The sequence below is a fragment of the Protopterus annectens genome, chromosome 8.part0 (assembly GCF_019279795.1).
Source record: "Protopterus annectens isolate FY-2018-M chromosome 8.part0, PAN1.0, whole genome shotgun sequence".
Lineage (NCBI taxonomy): Eukaryota > Metazoa > Chordata > Ceratodontiformes > Protopteridae > Protopterus > Protopterus annectens.
In genome coordinates, this window is record NC_056741.1 from 443,137,467 (window position 1) to 443,158,330 (window position 20,864).

The window sequence follows — 20,864 nt, forward strand, 5'->3', positions numbered from 1 at the left end:
GGCGGTGGTATCCTGAGTGTTTTAATAATTTTCATACCTGCATTAACATCACATATTAGTTGTCCTTTGATGTTAAAACATCTTTACATGTTCTACAGCACCTGAATGTTGTGGTGTTAAAGGCTATTCAAGAAAGACACTATTGAGAGGGATTATAAAAGGATTGCTCTGGCAGTCAGAAACTACCTCTCAGGTTCCATAAAACATGTAATACACAGCAGCATGTCTATTTAGTGTTATGTGGTTTATCATTAACATCTTGCAGGTTACAACGTTGCAGTAGTGTAGCACCATTTCGGCACGTGCCACATGTTAACTGCTACACAATAACACTAGACAGGCACACCACCAACAGCTGCAGTACAATAAGCAGCATGTTGCATGAACTGCTAAAAAAACTAAACCATTAATGAGCAACATGATGTTTAGAAAACAGATCCTACAGAGATTGAAACAAACCAGCTGCAAACCAGCATAGTATGTCTTTGTGCATGTGCCCCCCACTGGCAGTAGCTAGTCACATGATACATGTGGTCAGTTAGATTGCATATGCATAACTTGTTATTCCTGCTCCCAGTGCATGCAGTACTGAACAAAACACACACCTACATGCAGGCAGGTGTTGGACTGAGAACATACACTGCTGGCTCATAGAGACATCAGTTAGGGAATCTTGCCTCATTTGTAACATAGTATTATCAGATCTTTTTACAGAAAGTAGATCATTCAAAATAACAAAGAAAAATCTGCTTCATTAAGGAAAACTTTCTAAAAATACTTGAATGGTTCATTTTGGAAAAATAAATTATTTACAGACATACAGCCCTATTATTTGCATTTTACATAACATTTGAGAACTCATTGCAATATGACCTGCTTATTGCAAACAGGGCTTTTTGTAAACCAGCATACACTTGTAAATAACTATGTGGAAAACATTATATAAGGCAATGGCTGCCTATACCCTGTCATGTTTCCAGTGGTAAGACCGTTTATGTGCAACAGATACTGTAAACGTGTAGACTAACTGAACTGACACATAAGCACTGTGTAACAGAACACAGTGGAATCCCCTTACCCACAATACACATGTACAACACAGACAACAGTGTCACTGATCAGTCGGTGTCTCATTAAGTGGCTGTTCAGAGCGTCACTCTGCAAATCTGTGCCTTTTAGGAGGTCATGCCTTGGTTTGCAATGACTGTATGACTGAATTTCTAATAATTAAAATCATTAATTCTTTAATCATACTGTCACATGATACATTGTGTTAAAGTTTGCTGATTAATCATTTGTTTTACATTTCTGTACAAAACTGTGGGTTAGATACCTATAAAAACTACAGTTTAAATACAAATATAACTTGCCATTATACTTCCTTGTCAGATCATGTCTGCAGTTTCTGTACTGTTTTTTTATTACTGATAATCTTGTTCTGCAAATTAAACAATATTACACAAGAGAGAGAAAGAGAAATGCAGCTGGTGTCATCGGTAAAAACTTGGACCAGATAAGATGTTTTTCACCTTCAATGAATTCAAAGGTTGTGATGGCATTTCTAACTGTGGCAATAACTCTCTACAATCTAATTTAATTGTAGTATATAACAACTGTGAAGTTTTGTAAATCACTGTTATCACTAGCAGCATAGTTACAAATATGGATGTTTGCTACAAAACTCCTACAATGAATCCTGAAGTGCATTTACCCTTCCTTGAAGAACTCCAAGTACTACCTACAGATAATACCATATTACACATGGAAGACTTTATTTATACGTTTGTCAGGTTTTTTAAACAGTTATACGAAGAACAGATAATGCAGGTTTTGAGACTTCATTAACAGACAACTGATAATAGGTTGTATGACCCACTGCAAGACATCTTAATATGAGACATGCATTCTAAAACACACACGTGTCCTACCTTCATACCATGATACCTTTCTTTTTGATAATAGAGACAAAGCTACAAATAGTGTCAAATTTTCTAAGTTATGAAAATTTGGGGATGTTAATTATTTAAATATGTAACAAACCCTTTAGGAGAACTACTTGACCAATGAGGAAATGGAGCTTTCAACTGAGAATCTGCTGGATTATTATTTTTTATTTATTATTTATTTTATTGTGTTTTGTTCCCCTTCAAAGTCCAACAGGGCATAAGTTCCATTTTTAGGGCAGGCCCAGGGAGAAAAGCTTGACATAAAATACATATTTACAATGAACAACAATAAAATTTTAAAAATTAAACATTTTAAATATTACTTTGTAGATAGTATTGAAACAAATACTAAAGACATTTATCATATACTTTAGAAGTTATACCATTTTACATAAGTCAGATACATGATAATATGTAATAGTTGGAGATACAAGAGCAAGATCATGCATATAGGTTCAGTATATATACTGCAAGTTCAAGTGTTAAAATTTTCTGATGAAGTTCCGGATAAATAAAATGGAACAAAAGTGCTAAAAGTGTGTTTTGTGGTTGGTTTTTGGCTTCTCAGATCCCAAGCAGTGCCTCCAAGAGGTTGTTTATATATATATATATATATATATATATATATATATATATATATATATATATATGTGTGTGTGTGTGTGTGTGTGTGTGTGTGTGTGTGTGTGTGTGTGTGTGTGTGTGTGTGTGTGTGTGTAAAGACATTAATGAGGTAGGATGTCAATAGAGCAGGAACAGAAAATAGATGAGAAAGAAGGGTATAGGCAGAAATAATCAAGAAAAACATAAGTAGAAAAAGTTCTGCTAGTGGAGGGTTTGAGATAGCAGTATATAGGTAAGATGATGAGAGGGTATTAGTAGGAAAAGATTACGGCTATATGTTAATTGGAGGAGCAGTAGTGGGGATGAAATAGAAAGAGACAGGAATACGAAAGGTGAAAGAGTCAGGGTGATTGACAGAGAGACTGGCAATGGAAATGAATCAGAAGGAAAGGTGGGTTTAGTCAGAATAGTAGCCTGAGCATAGACATGAGGATCTTAGGTGTTGTTTTAGGTTGTGTATGAAATGTGTGATAATGTTGTCTTGTTTTAGGGTGAGTGGGATGGAGTTCCAGTGTATAGCAGCATAGGCTGAGTAAAGTCAATTGCCTGCACTATTAATAAGATGGGTTCCTGGTCTGAAGACATTTGTTCTGTGAGTGGTGATTCCTGGGAGGGAAGTAATATTTAAGTATTTTGTGTAGTGATGAGCAGGTGATGGGTTTGTGTATAATTTTGTGGGCACTAATCATTTGGGAGTAAGTAAGGTAATTAGGTAGTTTGAGCCAGCATAGGTGCGAGTCAGTGGTGTGAACGGTCGGTAAGTTGGATGCAAACTTAGCTATTTTATTGTAGCAAACCTCTAGTTTATTTCTAAACTGGAGTGAAAGTTAGTCAGGATATGTGCTGCCTAGCAAAATGAAGGGAAAAGCTAAGATGTTGCAAAGAATTCTCATAGTAGTTTTGTGAGTTTTCTTGATGGCTTGAGTGATGTGTTGACCATATTTTAAGCTATCATCAATTAACACACAAACAACCTTTGGGGTTCAAATGGAGAGATGATAAGTCAGCAAGCAAAGGAGAGTAGTATTGCTGAAATTGAATTCATCCTCAAGTCTTGGTGAGTACCTTCACGAGGCGGACCTTTTTTTCACAAAATCTCACCAAGACAACACTAATATATAGGCTGTATTTAAATAGTCTATACCATGGACAGAAGTAGGCTAAAAATTAAAAAAAGATAACTGAGTGCACAAGACCTAGGATAAAAAAGTGCCAAATCCTTGTAGGCACATTGGTGCCAGGAGTGGAAAAAATGACAGTGTAGAATCTGCAAAATACAGAAACATTCCTACAATGAGGCCAAGCCAGACCCAGGGGGAGGATGGGCCCCCTGTTGTAGAAGGAAGTAACAGTCCACAAAAATCACAAAAATTGATAGGCCAAAGAAGTGCCATAAAGACAATAGCATGGACTATTGAGAATAAGAAAGAAATTATGTATTGTCACTATTATGCAAAAATCCCAGAATTTCCAGATATAAGATATACAAAAAGATTAAGAGAGAAATTAAAGGAAAGAAAAATACCCCCACAGAAAAAACTGTCAGAAGCTTCAAATAAAAATGTATGTTCATTAATATAACAGATTTGTGAAAAACAGTATATAGACCAATAAACTTTGATCTGTTTGGAAAAAGAAGCATCTGAGGAAGTGTGAAAATATAAACAACAAAACCTAGAGATTTTTGAAAGGTATAAAAAAGAAATATGGACATGGGAAAGAAAGAGAGATTTGATATGATGCAATATTTATGCAAAGGCAAAGCCAAATTAATCAATGTAAAGAAGGTTGCCCCAAAGATATTTAAAGAGAAATACAGCCAACAGCATCCAGATATGTAAATATTCACAATAAAAATAATATCTCAAAGAGGGAATGTAGAAAAGAAGATTAGTAAATGAGAAGTTAAAAAAATAAAAGTTGAAGTTATAGAGTGCCTGTGAAGTAAAGGATTTTATATAGAAGGTCTAATACAGATTACATCAGAGCATGATTGAATGAGTCCCCAAAGTAAGGAGAAACAGGAAGATCAGGAGACATCTGAAGAAGAAATATGGATATGGGAAAGAAAAATAGATTTACTATGGTATAATATCTATGCAAAGGAAAAAGCAAAACTATTCAATTTCAAAAAGAGCAGCTCCAAAGATATTTAAAGAGGCAAAGGAATCCAGACATGGAAAACTTTACAATACAAAAAATAAGGAGACAAAGAGGAAAAACAGAAAAGGAGATTAGTAATGGAGAAGTTAAAGAGATGGAAACTGAGGTTATGGAGTACCTGCAAAGTGAAGGATTCAGTGTAGAAAATCTAATTCAGAAAGCACCACAACAGGATAGAGCAATGGACCTCCAAATTAAGTGGAAACCAGTGGAACAGGAAGTGACTGGTCAGGTGTCATATGAGGATATTTTGGAGCCTTCCACAGGAAACTAGTATAAATGTTCACTTGAAGTTGGTAAGCAAGGGAAGGAACAGGAGACTGTGGAAACTCTGACTCAGTCAATGTTGAGGAGTGATAGGCCAGTGAGTTTCCATATGACAGACCAACTGATGGCACTGGATGAAATTGAAGAAAATGTGCCACAGGAAGATGCTATAGAACTTTCCATAGAATGCCCGCAGGAAATGGAAAATAAAAAATGTGCCCTCAGTTTAGAAGAAAATGAGTTAAGAGAAGAGTTGTTTGATTTAATAGCGATAGATGGACATATTAACAACAATGAAAGAAACAGACTGCAGAAAGTCAAGAAAACCCAAAAAGTCAGAAAATTGATAAAACAAATGAATACAGTAATTAGGACTGTTCATAGAGATTCATGTGATATAACAGAAGTAAAGAGAATATATTACTGTACAGCTAAATTAATAACTGATAAAGTTCTACCACAAGAACACAAGACAGTGAGTGAAAGGAAGGGGAGACATCGAATACCATTGTGGCAGTATTGAATAGAGAAAACTATAAATAAATAAAACAACAAGTGTCACTGTTAGAAGAGTATAGAAGAGGGAACAGATCAACAAAAATACTTAGAAAGATAGACATGATAAAATCAATGTGCAGCATTAGAACAGATTGGGATCTATCGTGCACTATCGCAAATAAACTAAAAATCTCAGCGCAGGCAGAAAAACTTTACAAAATAAGCAATTTATTGATGACCCCAAAAAGTTTTATAGAGAATTGGGAAAAAAGGCAAAAGCAATTGAAAGACCACAAAAAATAAATAAATAGATACATTTTGGAGAAGTATTTATGAAGATCTTGTGGAACATAACAAAGATGCAATATGGATAGAAGAAGTAAAAGAAAGAATAAGAAGTTTAAAGGTACAGAATATGAAATGGGATGAAGTAACAGCCAGAGAGATTGAAACAAAGTTAAGAAAAGCCTCTATTTGGAAAACCCTAGGCCCAGATGAAGTACCAAACTTCTGGTTAAAGGTATTAACATCTTTGCAAGAAGATTTAGCCCTGAGTAAGAACTATTTATATGTGCACCCCAAAAAGACACCAACCTAGCTAACAACAGGAAAAACAATGCTCCTATGTAAGAGTAAACTTGCAAGCTACCCTAAAAATTATAGACCAATAACTTGCCTTCCGACAGCATATAAACTATACACTGGAATTGATGCTGACAGAGTTTATAGTCATTTAGAAGAAAACTAATTACGACAGTAGAAGGAAAGGGCAATAAAAAGTCATATGGAAGAAAGGATCATTTGTTGTTAAATAAAGTCATAGTGGAGAACTGTAAAAAGGGGAAGAATCAAAGTATGGCATGGACTGACTACAAAAAAGCATTTGATAGTATCCCACATGCATGGATAAAAGAATGCTTAAAAATGTATAAGATACACCCTACACTGATCGACTTCATTACAGTGATCACAACACAGTGACAGACCACTTTGCAATTAAGCCATGCTAAAGGACAAATTATTATTCCAGGGATAAAAATTCAAAAGGGGATATTCCAGGGTGATGCTCTGTCACCATTGATATTCTGTATTGCCCTTAACCCATTAAGCTGTCTACTTAACATCTTAGCCCATGGCTATAATTTGGCTTCTAGAAAACAACAAGGTGTAAAGACTTCTCATCTTCTCTTTGTTGATGATTTAAAACTGTATAGCTCATCAGATGAGGAACTGTAACTACAACTGTAAGTTGTCAAAACTTTTTCAGATGATATAAGAATGTCATTTGGTCTTGATAAATGTGCAAAAGCAACCTTTAAAACAGAAAAACTGCAGCACCAAGAAAACATCAGTTTGGGACAGGAATGTGATATAAAAGAAAGTGAGCAAGAGGGAATATACAAATACTTGGGAATTGAAGAAGGATCACCAATAAAACATGAACAAATGCAAATAAAATTTAGTAAGGAATACTTTAAAAGACTTAAATTAATCATGAAAACAGCACTGACATTTAGGAACAAAATCCGAGCTATAAATCAATTTGCTCTTCTTGTCCTAACTTACAGCTTTGGAGTGACTGACTGGCCCCAATAGGTGTTGGATAGGTTAGACAGGAAAACAAGAAGGATGCTTCAAGCTCACCAAATGATTTATAAAAATCAGTGTATATCAAAATTATATATTCCCCGTTCTGAAGGAGGTATGGGCTGCCCTGAAATTGATTACATGTATAGATCTACAGTCGTGGGACTGCATACATATCTACTGACCTCACAAGACCCAAATGTAGTGAACATTTTGAAACATGAGGAGAATAAAAAGATGACTTCCCTGCTTAGTCTAGCAGAAGCATACCAGCATCAAGCAGGAATGGAAATCAAACCAGTAGTAGACAAAAATCAAGCAGCAACTGAACGTGCCAAAAGAAAACAAAATAAATAATATAAGGTGAAGGACCAGATGAGAAGGCAAGAAATGTGGAAAATGCATAAATATAGTTGCGAGTACAGAAAACTTCTGGAAGAACTTCATGTTGATCAGGACTGAATGCAGGAATTGTTAAGGAGAGGAGAATTCAAACCAAGAGATGAAAGGTTAATACTGGCAGCCCAAGGCAGTGGGCTATGTACACATTGGTTTACAAAGTCTATTGAACATGTGGGAGAAACAGGCAAATGTAGGTTTTGTAAAACAGAATTGGAAACAGTTGCACACCTTGTTGCTGGTTGTGACATACTAATTGTAGAAGGACTGTATACTGAAAGACATAATAATGTGACAAGACTGTTACATTGGGGATTGTGCAAACAGTATGGTACTGAAGTAGCTGAAAAACACTGTAAACACTAGCCACAAAGCATCATAGAAAATTATGAAGTCTACATTACATGGGATCACCCATTACCAACAGTTCAAAAGATAGATGCTAGAAAACTAGATATAGTGGTCCATGAATAGGAGACAAAAGTAACATTGATAGTTGAAATTGCCATACCCAGTGACTATAATGTATTGCATACAGAGAGACACAAAGTCATTTTAGTATTTGCGAGCAGAAATGACAGCAGTATGGAAGAAAGATATGCAGACGGTTCCACTAATAGTAGAAGAAATGAGTCTTATAAAAAAGAATCTACAATTGTATTTAGATATGTTACCAATACATGCAACTCCGTACGAATTGCAGGAGGAGTCATTACTGGGCACATTGCAGGTGGTGTGAAGAGAACTTTTGGCTGACATCAAAAATTGAAATAATACTAATTTCATGAACTTTAATTGTACTTTGACTTAGGAATGAGGTCCATTCCCATCATGGTATTAAAAACCCAAATGATTTTAAGAAATGAATAAAGCTTTGTGTTGAAAACTATTTCAACTGAGGTATTATTTGCTGAAGGAATAATTCTGTGTTCAATGCTGACAGAGATTTGGGTTAAAACAGCATTAATTTGTTTTTTTTTTTAGTACTTAAAAGTAGTTGGTAGTCATCTATCCAGGCCTCAGCTAAGGAAAGGGAGTCCTGGGTCATCTAGTGGAGCAGTAGTAAACTTTATACAGAGTATATGAGCATGGCATCATGTGTGTATTGTACTATGGAGGCTTCTTTGGTAGCTTTATGATGATTATTGGTGAATATGTTGAATAGTAAAGAGCCTAGAGTAGATCCCTCAGGTATGCCAACAGTGACAGACAGGCAGAAAGGGGAAGATAACTCATTTCTATTTTACAGCCTGGAGCTTGTTGGTGAGATAGCTATGGAACCAGGTAAGGGATGAATAGGAGAGTCATAGGGGAATAGTTAATGGAGTAGGAATTGGTGTGAAACTGAGTAGAATGCTTCTGATATGTACAAGAAAAGGGAGGATGCTAAGTTGCTGGTGTTTCTCTTAGAGTTATCATTTCATTGGTTCATAGGTAAGTACTAGGCTAGCTGTCCTTGCATGCCATTTTAAGCCTAGCAAGTACTCCTTTTTGTGCCCTAAATAATCTATCCCATATGGTTATAGATGGCCTTACCCATCCGATGGTCAATAATTATATATTACCCCTAATGAGAATAACTCAGTTCTTACCATAGATAATTTGAGGGGGGCCCATGCATGATATAAAGCTGGGGTAAATTTTCTGTTTCCAATCCATAGATCCAAGTTGCACTTGAATATGGAGAGGGATGAACTTTGTTTTATGTTAATGAACAGTCTGTTCCACAACATCAGTATCCTTTGCAAGATATACTTGTCCCATCAAACAGTTTTGTTGATATGGCAGAAGAGGTTTAGATCACTAAACTGAGTATTTCTGATGCCATTTGATTTGCTGATTTGCAGTAAATCCATCAGTAATGAGCCAGAGGACACCTTGTATGCCAGACATAGGTCATCTCTTAGCAGTCAGTAGGATACCAGTTATAGTAAGAGGATTTTGAGTCAGTCCATGTAAGATATGTTTTGTAGTTTTTTTTTTTTAGGCTTTTTATCATTTTAGTAAGGTTTCTCTGTGGGAGTTCCAGTTGTTGAATGTGTCTGGACAGGTATATACTGAATGAATGGCCAATTGACAGCTGAGTAATGGGGAGCACTGACATAGCTTGACCTAGACATGATTCCTTTGTTTATAAGCTGTGTAATACAGAAGGACTTTTTTACAACAATATACACACATTGGTCAAAAGTTAGGTCACTGTCCACATCAGTTCTCAAATCCTAAACAAATGGCTTAGCTCATAGGGGAATATTGTCAATGTGGTAGTTCCATGGGGTAAATGACATCACAAAGGACACAATAATGCATTTTTTGACATTTAGTTTTAGTTTCAGTCCATGATTTATTAAAGACTAACCTTCCTACAGAATAGTTAAGTAATTCGGGGATTCAATGACTGCTCCTAGCTTTTACCCATTTGCAATCTTTGTCAGGATTATGACTAAAATTATTATTGAGATTAATTATTAAGATTAGACTATGATTATTATTAGTTATGATTTCGGTAAAACTGATCAGGGCAGTAGTGGTGCTGTGGTGTCAGAAACCACGTTGAGTGTTGGAGAGGATATTGTTATTGTAAAGATGGGAAAGGAGATGGGCATGAATATGAGTATGAATGTGGCAGTTTATTGTAGATGGTCTTAAGATTTAAGTTCAACCAAAGTAGACTCTTACCTTGTTTGGAAGAGGAGTACAAGGAGTAACTGAGGTGGTAGAGTTGTAAGCTTGTAGAGAGGGTCCAGCCTTAGGACGTGTATCACCATCAACAACAAGCAAAGATGAGAGGTGAGTACAGTGAATAATTCTTTATATTTAGTTTTCAGCTTTAAATTATCTGTGTGAAATGTGGGTTCTTCTTTCATGTGTTTATAACTAAAAAAGTATGTGATGTGATAAGAGTATAGGCTAGGAGCTAGAGCAGGCTGAGAGGGGAGGGATTTAAAATTATGGTGTAGTGTTCTAAAGGTGAAAGGTACATGTCAATGATTAATTCTGTGTTCTGTGCTGAGAGAGAGTAGCAATGCTACTGTGCCACCAGGCTTAAACGAAACAGTTTCTATTGCCAGTGAGCTAAAAGAAAGATCAATAAAGATACAGGTTGTCTAAATGCAAGTGGGCAAAAGACAAGTTGATGCAACGTACGTAAGAACATGTAATCGTTTGTTGCTTTTGTAGTATGGCTTCTGCAAGCACAGCATGTATATATGTACATTATTTTTACTTATTTTATTTATGATGTTTTATTTTGTAACTATTTATTACACATATATATTCAAGGTGAATGCTAGCTGAGTATGTAGCTTTAAATGCAGGACCTGGTTTCATGGCTTGTTTTCAATTAAGGGTGGGGTTTTTGTTATAAAAGCTTAGCTGCTCTAAATGCAGTGGTTCTGATTATGTCTTTTACTTGTAAGATGAAAGCACTAAACCTGTTTAATTTTTTACAGCAACAATTTGTTTTTAAACATTTTTAAGCCATAAGACAATAAACATTTTGTGGATATAAGTTCTGGTCCCTTGGAACGCCTGGTTTATTTTATTTCTACATTTATATAGGTGTTTATACAGGACATTTGTGTACACCTCAGTATAGGATCATTGCTGTCAGTGTTGGCAGGAGGTCTGGAATTATTGATACCATCACTCAGTAGGCTATAGTTTGCTTTGGAGAAAATTTTAAACATTTTTGCTCCTGATGGTGGGTCAGGTACAATCATTACTTCAAACAAGACCGATTTATGATTGGACTTTACCATGGAGGGCCCCACACATAGCATCATAGGAAGTTCCTGGGCTATTGGCCCTGATGCCCTTATAAGCCTAGCCAAGAGTTTAGCCCATGCATGGACAAATCAGCACCCAATGCCCCTGTCCAGCAGGGACATGGGTGGAATCCCAGGGATGTATTTTCTATTTTCCATCCAGTTATCCAGATTGTGCTTAAAAATGGGTAAAGAGGTACTCTGCTTGACGTGGAGAGGGAGTCTATTCCATAGATGGGGGAGTCTCTGAGACACAAATCTGTCCTGCCAGCAAGTCCTATTGATGTCACAGACCAGGATGAGGCCATGTGTGCGAGTTACTTGAGTGGAGCTTGACTTGCGGATATGTAGCAGTCGCATCAAGGTGGGGTCCGAGATTTCCTTGTATGCCAGACAGAGGTCACTTCTGAGGAGTCTGTGTGAAACAGAGTAGAGGAATAGGGCTTTTAGCCTATCTGTGTATGGTAGATTTTTGAGGCCCTGGATTCTTTTGGTGAGGAACCTCTGTGGTCTCTCCAGCTGCTGCAGGTGCTTTGCAAGGTGCATGCCAAATGGGGCGTTGTACTCAACAATGGGTCTTATAAGGGAAGAATACAGGGATGTTATGACCTCCTTTTCCCTGGATGAGATGCAGTTACTTATGAGGTGGGCCATGTAGAAAGCTTCCCGTACAATGGAAGCAACATGGTGGTCAAAAGTCAGGCTGCTATCAATATGGGTGCCCAAATCCCTCACAACTGACTGCATGCTTAGAACATTGTTATTAATGTGATAATTTGTTGGAACATCTCTCTCCCCAAAGGGGATGATGATGCATTTTTTTGTATTTAGCTTGAGGCCATGTTTCTGGCACCAGTCATTTGTTTATTTAGCTTGAGGCCATGTTTCTGGCACCAGTCATTTGTTTGGGTGAGACCCTCTTGGAGGATGTCCACATCACTAGTTGAATTGATGACAGCTCCCAACTTGCAGTCATCTGAAAACTTGGTCAGTCATAGCCCACTGGTTTGGTCCTGTACCATCGAAAAGTATATCCCAAATAACAGAGGCCCCAAGACTGAACCCTGGGCTATGCTACTCAATATGTGTCTACTGCTTCAGGTGACTTTCCCTGTTTTGATTAGGTGGGTTCTATCAGTGAGCCAGTTTTCTACCCATCTGGTAACATACAGATTGATGCCTAGTTGAAACAGTTTATCTATTATGCCTGAGTGGGGAATAGTGTCGAGGGCTTTGGCCAGGTCAAGGTAGGCGTTGTGCAATGTCTTCCCCTCATCCATGTTTTTGGTGACTATCTCAAAAATGTTAACAAAATTTAACAGACATGACCTCCCCTTGACGAAGCCGAGTGTTTGGAGGTTGCCAATGTCCTTGTTAATGAGGTCCATGATAATCCATTCCATAGCCTTGCAGATCAGGCTAGTTATGCTGATGGGTCTATAATTTATCAGATTATCGGATTAGTGGATGGTCCACCTTTGTGTAAAGGGATGACAGTGGCTGTCCTCCACTCAGCTGGGACAAAACCGGTGCTCATAATTTGGTTGAATAGGGCACCTAATGGTGCGGCAAGTTCCTGCTTGAGTTCATGTAGGATGCAGCCTGGGATGTTATCAGCTGTATTTTTTGCCTTTGAGAGAGCAGTAATGACCTGATCCCTAGATATAAGGGGAAGGGGGAAGGTACTGGGAATGTCCTGATTTGCTGATGGGGGAGCAGAGGGGTGACATTTTCACTGAATCTGTCCACCAGCAAGTTTGCTATATTTACGGCATTTGTATATGTGGTATCCTTGACCACCAGTTCTGAACAGATCTGGGTGCTACCTTTGAGATTATGGACATATGTGAAGAAGGCCTTATGAATGTCTCTACTAGATGTGGCCACTTTGGACTCGAAGTTTGCTTTGGAGGATTTCACTAGTGCTCTTATTTGCTTGTTTAGGCTAAGGAGAGATTGCTTCCAATTGGACACCTGCTCCTACTTGGTCCTGGACAGCAATTTTTTTCTTTTGTTATAGAGTTTATGTATTGCAGATGTCCACCAGACAAGTTTACTCTTCCTTGCGGAGGATGATTTAGTCCTGTCAGGTATTCCTGATTCCATGCCTCTATATAAATGTTCATATAGTAATTTGGTATAGTTTTGGATACTGGTGCCAGTTCCTAGAGAGGGGGAGGGGGCTGTGAAGCTGTCTGTACCATCCCTCAAGAGGCTGTAATCAGCTTTGGAGAAGTTTTTCTGATTTTTCCTAGAGAGAGGGGGGTTGGTGGAGATGGTGACTTAGAACAAAACCACTTTATGGTCAGAACTTACAATGGAGGATGATACTGCAGGGATGCTGCAGTGGTTATTCATGCTGGTTAATACCAAGTCCAAGATATTATCACTTCTTGTGGGGGTATTGACTAGCTGTTACAAAGCATTTGCATTGACAAAATTGAGGAATCTCTGGGCATTTGTGTTTTGGCAAGAGTAGTTCTTCCATTCTGTGTTTGGGTAGTTAAAGTCACCCAGGATCAGGGTAAAGGGTTGAATCCTGATAGATTTGAAGAGGTCTAAATAGGCAGTTTGGGCATCTTGGGTCAGATTTGGGGGCCGGTAGCTAGCTATGATTTGTATAGGGGTCTTGTCAATAGTTAACTGCACCTGGAGTGTCTCCTGTGCATCATACTGTTTTTGATATACAAAAACCAAATCCACCACCAGAAAACACAACAGTCTTTATTGCAAAAGCAAGGTTTTCAGTTAAAAAAAACTTTTTCAATGCTAAACACCATACTACATTTTTCCATACATTTAAAAAGAGCAAGACAGATACAATGTGACCACAGCCATCCAATCACAATGTAACATCAGTCAAGAACCTGTTAATTATGCAAATCACCAAATTATATAGCATTACAGATTATACTGTTGCATTTTAACCAAGACACGCTTAATACAGATTTTATTTATACCTGGTTCACTGTCCACACTTAGCCTAAGTATCCACTCGTATTCTTTATTTTCTAAGTAATTATTTAGATCCCCTCCCCTTATGTCTTTGAATACATTTTTAATTACTCTAAAGGTAAAGATATGATCCTTTCCTTTGCCTAGTATATGCTTACAAAGGGCATTTTTATCATTTGTTCTCCTTATATCAGATTTGTGCTTTATAATACGGTCTTTTAACTTCCTTGTTGTTTTCCCTACATAGAATGAACTGCTTTTTTGCAGGTTGCTAAATAGACCACGTTAGTACTATTACAAGTTGCTACACAAGGAAAATTAAATATTAAATGTGTAGCAACTTGTAATAGTACGAATGTGGTCTAAAAAATGGGGGTATGGCTAGCGTGGTCATGGTGTAGCAGCAGATTTCACAAGCTCCACTAAGGAAAATATATCTTCACTGGAAATTTGTTTCATATCAAGAAAAAGTGGATTTATTTTTGCAGAATTTGATAGTATTCAACATTCTCTTCAGGAATATCTACTTATAAATCGAAATTGGTTATAATTTCCAGTGAAAACCTTCATCTGAACAAATACTTCACTTCTGGAAGATTTTCAACATGAGTTATACTAAGGCAAACAACCAGGATTCCAGTATAAACAAGGAACTACAGACTTTAATAACAACTATTCAAGACCTCACAATTAAGATTGATATAACTGACTAAAAATAGACAACTTTAAAGAAAAAAACTACCAAGCAGATGGATATGCTTCATGAGGATTTAAAACAGCAAAAAATTCAAATTACTAGTATTGAGGAATTATTAACAGACTTTGATGGAAGATTGCTAGAAAATGAAAACAACATAGAATTTTTGCTTAAACAAAATACTTCATTACAACATAAACTGGATGATCTAGAGAATAGATCATGCCGGAATAATATAAGGATTTTGGGTCTTCAGGAAAATATAGAAGGAAACAATATGTCAAGTTTCCTTAACTCATGGCTGCCAAAATTTCTAGCGTTACCAGAGGCTTTATCTTTTGGTATAGAGAGAGCACACTGGTCTCTCACATCAGGAAACAGTACCAACAGGAAACAACCTAGATCTGTCATAGTAAAATTCCTATCATCTTCAGATAAGGACTTAATTCTAAAAACAGCCTGGTCAAAATCACCTTTAAAATACAATGACTCTATCATTTGCTTTGATAATGACTATTCAACAATGGTAATTACTAAAATAAAGTTTTTTTTTTACCTCTAATTAAAGAACTGAAAAAGGTACAGATTAAGACTCACCTCTTGTTTCCAGCAAGGCTGAAGATGTTTCTTCCAGATGGACCTTCATTCTAAGATGAAACCTCCACGCCAAAGGATCCACAAAAAGAGGTTTTAACGCTTTTATTTGAAACAGAACGTTTTCGCCACTGCACTGCAGAAAGCTTCATCAGAAACAATAACAATAGGAAATACAGCTGTATATAGTCAGCACGTATGATGTCATTTCCTCAAGAACAGCATGTCAATCAACATTAAAACAAGAAAGAAACAATGTTTTTTCTTCTTATAAAATTCTGTTAGGTTGATGATATGTGACAAAAATGGTCAATTACTATTTATCTTAAATTAAAATCACAAATAAAATAGGTACTGTAAAAAACCTACCTAATAGTAAGTACAAAATTTACATGTATCTAAAACTTAAAAACATACAATTTAACTTATCTTTGATAACTTTTATATCTTAATAAAGAAGAGATATTACATGATTCATTAAGACCGGGATAAGAGTAGGCATCAACACTAATTTGCCACTCTAATTCCCTTGTCTCCAAGAATAGTGCCTGAGGTCCACCTCTAGGTCCCATAGAAACATGTTCAATCCCCATGAACTCAAAGCTGTGGCCATCATTGTTAATTATATGCTTAGATAAAGCATTATCAAGTTTTTTATTTTTTATTGCATATAAATGTTGGTAGATTCGGTCACTTAGTTTACGGTCAGTTTTCCCTATATAAAAACAGGGACAGCACACACAAAAAGCAACATATACAACAGATTTTGCGTTGCAATTAATTCTAGTGTGTATGTGGTATTTCATATTCCTGATCGTAAAAGAACTACCAACCTTAATATGTTTACATCTATTACAAAGGCCACAAGGGGCACTACCCACTTGTCTTGTAGAGTATGAAGGGCAAGCAGGTCTTTGAAGTAACTCCTTCAAGTTCTTACCCCTTCTATAAACAATCGAAGGAGAAGAGCCTAACTTCTGATGAAGGAAAGCACAGTTATGTATAAAGTGCCAGTTCTTTTTTAATATTGCCCATATAGAGCCCACTTCCTTGAAAAAAGTTAATACAAAACTAGTATTAAAGTCAGAAGTAGGTTGAGTAGACATGTTAATGTTAATTTCCACAATAGGAACATTTACAGTTCCTAGATCATGGAGTTCTTCAGAAATGGCCAACATGTCAACATTAGAATTCAATAGGGGTTTATAAAAACCCGAAGATCTTTTTGCAACAACCTCATCAATGATTTCATTAATCATAGTAAGCGGGTAATCCCTATTAAAAAAGAGATCTTTTAAGAAACTACATTCAGTTTCAAATGACTCCTGTGTACTACACATCCGCACCGCTCTGACCATTTGACCCTTAACTATAGATCTCTTCTGTTTTGGGGGATGATTACTAGAGTAATGTAGAAAGCTGTTACAGTAAGTATCTTTCCTGTAAATGCAAGATAAGTAACAATTGTTACACAAATCTTTCTTCAATTTAACATCTAAGTAATCAATTTCAAATGGGGAGAAATGTGCAGTGAATTTCAAAAATGTGGAAGATGCATTCATCGACTGTACAAGCTCAGAGGCTTCATACTCAGAGCCTTCAAAGAGGATGAAGACATCATCCAAGAAACGTGTGTATAACTTCACCTTCTCCTTAAAGTTAGGGTTAGCTCTAAAAAACTCTTTCTCCCAATAGGCAACTACCATATTGGCCACACTACCCCCACAAGGGGAGCCCATGGCTATGCCCTGTTTTTGTAGGTAGTATTGGTTATCAAATAGGAAAAAGTTCGAAGAGAGCGTGATATCCAATAGTTGAGTTACAGTAGATATTTCTTCCTTGGATGCCCCTAATTGCAACAACATAAGTTCGACCCATTCCACCGCTTCTAAGTGGGGGATAGACGTGTATAAATCAACTACGTCGATTGTTAAAAAATTGTATGCAGGGTCATAAACAATATTGTTTATAGATTGCAAAAAGGACCAAGAATCCTTACAAATTTCAGGAATATCCTTAAGGTATTTTGTAAGGATACCATGGATAACTCTAGATGAAGGGTGAGTAATAGAACATCTACCATCGACCAAGGCCCTGAAAGGTGGGTCCCCTAAGTTTTTATGTATTTTTGGGACACCAAACATTACAGGTACCTTGGGAGAGGAAATGTTGATGAAATTAAAGGTGTCAAGGTCTATAAGACCATCAATGAAAAGGTCCCTAAAATAGCCACTAATCTTTTTATGTGCCATTGTCATCTCATTTAAAGATGAGTGTTCGTATGCTGGTGAGTCCAAAACAGTTAACATTCTCCTATTATAATCACATGCATCAAAAATAACAAGGCCTCCGCCTTTATCAGGTTTCATTACCCGAACAGGTAATTGTGAAACTTGTGTTAATGCACACCTTTGTTGGTAAGTTATGTTACTTTGATGTCCGGGTCCTTGCATTTTTTGGAACAAATGTCTGAGGTCTAACTCACAGACATTTTCAAAAATGTTCAAATTAGGATGGAGAGGGGGGTTAAAAGTACTAAGTAGTTTAAACATAGGACATTCACCTAGAGTGTTACTATCAAACAAGATTCTTAAATTCAATTTACGCACATAGCATTTTAAATCCATTAGGATTTTGGCTAAACAAGGCTTTTGATCTGGAACAAAAGTAATGCCCTTAGACAATAACTCGACCAATTCTTGGTCTATACAAGCACTTGAAAAATTATACACCTTAAAATCACCCTTCACATTCAATAAAATGACAGGTTTGTTCAAAACTTCAAGGGGGATTTCAGTCAGACAGTCAAGTCCATTCAGTTGTTGTATTTCCGTCGTTGTTGAGACTTTTTGTTCCGACCCCCTAAAAAAGGCCCCTGTTGGGGTCTATTGTTCGAGTTATTATTAGAATTATTGTTATTAGACCTAATTCTACTGCTCCTTCTTAACCCCTCATTAGGGTTACAGGGAGCAGGATTACTTTGATCAATATTTTCAGAAACAACCACATCATCATTAAGAATAGTGTTATCCATACTTTGGGTAGTGTCCCCATTAGAGTTCCTTAAATTAGCCATATTTCTATGGATTTTAGGGTAGGCCAATCCTTGTTGATATGCCTTTCTGTCTCTGATCAACTTCTTAAACTTGTTTTGTTTAAGTTTCTCTATCAGCGCATCTATGCTAGTAAAAATACGCTGGTAGTCATATTTATATCGCCCAAAATTTAAATCCATCTTTATAGAACTATCCAACTGTTCAGTCTCAGTCAAGAGAGTGTTAATGTGTTTATTATAATGGTCAATCATAAGGTTGAGTAGTTCTGCCCCTTGGCGATTAAACAAAACAGTTAAGTCATCCAAAAATTTTTGATCAGAAAGATGGACCTTCATTGTTTGAGGATCTTGATTTTGCTGTGACATATGTTAAAAACCACAAATTACTGGAAAAAATAGAAGAGATGGAGTGAGCTAACCCCTCTCTTAAAAGAATGGCTCCTAAAACTACATGGAAATCTACTGAAAAGCAAAACAGACTAAAGAATCAATGAGAAATACAGTCTATTTATAAAACAAACTATTATTGTGGACTATGCTTTTATTAACAAGTCTATTTTGATATGTTATTAATGCAAGGTAAGATTTACACTGCTTTTCATATGTTGTGTGTGTGTGTGTGTGTGTGTGTGTATATATATATATATATATATATATATATATATATATATATATATATATATATAATGTTTCACTCATAACTTAATTTGGTGTAATATAACATACTTAATATGCCATCAATATATTTATAATTAACACTTTAAGTATTCATTTTATATAAGTAAGCATACCATATAAAATGCATTACCTCAGTTTCTGCTTCATAATATAGGATACTACTTAGATGTATATTACACTCAAATTTCACACAGCTATAATATATACAGTTATAAATATGTAATATTCTATGTAAGATAAAATGAAGGGATAAACTGGAAAATATAAAGTAAGGAGGGATGGAGGGGAGGGAAAGAAAAGAAAATTTTTTTTATATACATATAATTTCTTGTATATATAGCATAGTATACATAAGTCTCTCTAAACTTAAAGTAATAACAATGCATAACATACTCAAAGCCTTTTTCTCTCTTCTAATTGCACTTTAAGTCATAGAGAATAACATATTCATATAACAGTTTCCATCTCACTTAACCATACATTACTGGTCAGTACTGAGCATAAACTGTGTTACACCCTCAGAGTAGAACAAGAATCCGCAATGTAATTATTAAATATGTACATGATATACATTTGTTCAGGATAGCTAAATATTGGGAAGGTAGTGTAGTATCTGTGGGTTTAAATGCCAATGCATACATTAGCTCTGAGAAGCTGGGAGATGCTATATGTGTTTCTATTACAAGGCTTATTATTTATATATTAATCTAAGCTCTAGGGAATATATATAGTTAAAAATAAACATAGTGCTTTTAAAAGACAAAATGAAGCAGTAGGAAAAATTACAACATTACTTTCATGCTTTGTTTGAAAACTTTTTTTTTATGACAGTTTTGCAGTTTCTAGTATGGGAAACAGCTATATGCTGATTCACATGTATAAAACTTTTTTTTTTACTGAAACTCGGCTGTTTCCCGCCGAAAAAATAAGGGAGACAACTTTGAACATTCTCCTTACCTCGTGCAGTGCTCTCACAAGCTAATTATTCATTTGGTGAACTTTCAACAGTTTGTGGAATCATCGCTTCTCTCTCTGAACTCCCTCGACGATGTGAAGCAGCTGGATGACGTCATCACCGTGCAACAAACATTTCCAGGAAGTGCAGAACTGTATTATGAGAGAACTGTGTGAGTATTAAAATGTAAATATCTATGTGCTTTATTCTTAGACCCTACAAGTGTAAATACTGATGTTAATATTCATTTTGTATGTATGTATGTATGTGTGTATGTGTATATATATATATATATATATATATATATATATATATATATATATATATATATATATATAAGTATATGTGTGTGTGTGTGTGTGTGTGTGTGTGTGTGTGTATATATATATATATATATATATATATATATATATATATATATATATATATATATATATATATATATATATATATGTATATGTATAAAATATTTTTTTTCTCTCTCCCTCATCTTTCTTTGAAGTATCACTGCATACTATGATTATGGTTACCATACTCAAAGTTAATATCTTCACAAATTTATGCAATCTTTATATTTAAGTGTCATAAGTAAGGTTATGCATATCATTTCAGAATGTTTGTTTGCATAGCAAAGAATTGAATAACAAAAGTAGTATATTAAAAAGAACTTTGCAAATAG